The sequence below is a fragment of the Carlito syrichta genome, unplaced genomic scaffold (assembly GCF_000164805.1).
Source record: "Carlito syrichta isolate Samal-C Ts95f unplaced genomic scaffold, Tarsius_syrichta-2.0.1 Scaffold316302, whole genome shotgun sequence".
Classification (NCBI taxonomy): domain Eukaryota; kingdom Metazoa; phylum Chordata; class Mammalia; order Primates; family Tarsiidae; genus Carlito; species Carlito syrichta.
This window is the reverse complement of record NW_007260398.1, coordinates 1774402-1776815: the sequence shown is the minus strand read 5'-3', so window position 1 is coordinate 1776815 and position 2414 is coordinate 1774402. Positions and strand designations below refer to the sequence as shown.

The 2414-nt window shown below is 43.9% G+C and overlaps 1 pseudogene; it reads left to right on the top strand.

Annotated features, from left to right (window-relative positions):
• The first annotated feature begins 1115 nt into the window (after positions 1 to 1115).
• Positions 1116 to 1336, top strand: LOC110594575 (annotated as a pseudogene).
• Positions 1337 to 2414: the final 1078 nt, after the last annotated feature.

Below are 2414 nucleotides of genomic sequence, written 5' to 3'. Positions count from 1 at the left end.
CTCAGGCAATCCACTCACCTCAGCCTCCCAAAGGCGCGGGATTACAGGCTGAGCCACCAAGCCCAGCTGGATTCTACATTTCTAACAAGCTCCCAGGTAATGCTAGTAGTGCTAGTCTGATGGAACTTCACATGGCAAGGATTTCAGAGACCAGTAAACAAGAGTGTGAACTTCCACGTCGGAGAGTCTTGGGATGGAATCCAGCTTTCCTGGTCTTGGTCCTATCATCAGTGGGGAAAGTTGTTTTTTCTTCCTTGGTCTTGGTCTTATCATCAGTGAAATATGGACAGTACTAAGTCCTACCTCATTGGGTTGTTTGAGACGAGAAACAAGCTGATGAATACACACTACTCAGCAGACTACCTGACACAGGTAGCAGCCAGTAAAGGGTAGCTAGCGTTAGAAAGTGTGGGAAGACGGGACTAGAAAGAGAGGGACAGTGGGCCAAATTATGGAGACCTTGACTTTAGATCTTATTTTTGTAGCTAAAAGGGAGCCACTGAAGGTCGTTAAGATACTGATATGGTCATTAAAAACAAAATCAGCGATTACCATGTGCCAGGCACTGTGCTAAATATTTTATGTATACTTTTTTTTTTTTTTTTGAGTTGGAGTCTCAATCTGTCGCCCAGACTGGAGTGCAGTGGTCACTCCTGGCCACCGCAGCCTCGACCTGCTGGGCTCCAGCGATTCTTTCACCTCAGCCTTCCGGGTAGCCGGAATTACAGGCATGTGCTACCACGCCTGGTTGATTTTTTTATTTATTGTAGAGATGAGGTCTCGCTGCCCAGGCGGGTCTCAAACCCGCGGGCTCAGGCAATCCACTCACCTCAGCCTCCCAAAGGCGCGGGATTATAGGCTGAGCCACCGAGCCCGGCTTATGTATACTTTCAATGGATTTTATAATCCTGTTAGAAAAATTATCTCCATTTCACAGGTGAGAAGACTAAAGCACACAGAGGTTCAGTAACTTACTCCAGGTTGCCAAGTTAGTAAGTAGAAAAGCCAGAATTCAAACCCAGACTGTTTGACTTCTGCCTAACTATCCACTTTGTCTCAGTTGGAAATATTGGAAAGGAACATTAGAAAGAGTGTGTTTCCAAGGTCAGGGAAAGATGGTGCCTCCAGTGCAGGTCTCTCCGCTCATGAAGCTTGGCTGCTATTCCGCCCTGTTCCTCAGTGTGGCCTATGGAGCCTTGTGCTACAGTTCTCTGAAACCTTGGGCAGAAGAGGAGAGGAGGATAGTGGCAGTGGAAGAGAAAAAAAAAAGCAGGATCAACTGAAACGGATTTCTCGAGAGTTGGCAGAAGCCCAAAATGACAACATCTTGAAGTGAGAGTCCTTGTGAGTCTGCTTTTCCTGCAGCAGTAGTGGATGAAGAAAACTTCCTGTGTAGTATGGTAAAAAAAAAAAAAAGAAAGAAAGAAAGAAAAAGAGAGTGTTTCCCTTGCTTAATAATTAATTCAACAAATATTTGCTTGAATGCCTAGCTCTGTGCTAAGGGCTAAAAACCATTCATTTATTAATCCAAGTCCGTATGGAACCTTACTAAGCACAAAGCCCTGTTCTAAGTGCTAGGCATGCAGCCCTGAGCAAAACCCACCTGGAGCTCACATTGAAACAGAATGATTAAGACATGGTTTTTACTTTCAAGGAGCACAGACGTTATGTGACATGAGTTGAGATTGGACAGAAGGTTAGAAGCAGAACATAATATTTTAGCAACAGTTCGCATTAGAAATGGTCTTTCCTCGATCTAACAGACATGAAACACACTGTGGCATTTTTGTAAGATTCATCTTTACATACCAATGACTTATTTATTCAACCAACATTTCTGAACAGTCAACATGTATTTGATAGCATGCTTGCTGCTGAGAATTAAAAAAAAAAAGGAATAAGACATGGTAGTTAGCTGCCCTGGTGACTCCCTCAGGAGGGGAGTCTCATTCTCACAGCAATCTTTACAAGGCATTGACAAACAATACCATGGCATTCACAGAGAGGCTGCAGGCTACGGAGTCATTTTAATGTTGAATTATCTAATTTAACCTATCTCCTCCACCCTCCAAATCTGTGGAAGTAGACTGTGAAAAGGATTATTGTGAGGTGTTACAGATGCATAAACTGAGGCTTTGGAAAGGGAGATGTCTAGTTCAAGGTTATCAGCTGGCAATTGGAAATGTGGAGATGTGTATCCACACAGCCCGATCCCAGGCCTTCCAGCCAACCATATTGCTAAACACTCTGTGCATTATTACTGCGATTTAAAAAAAGACTTACCCAGGGGAAACTGATTTCTTTTAGGCACAGGCACTATAGATTAAGCAAAGTAACTTCTTGCCAGGGACACTCCATGAAGTAGTGACACATTAGGAAAGCTCCTGGTCCTCTACTGGTCTCTCTGGTCCTGG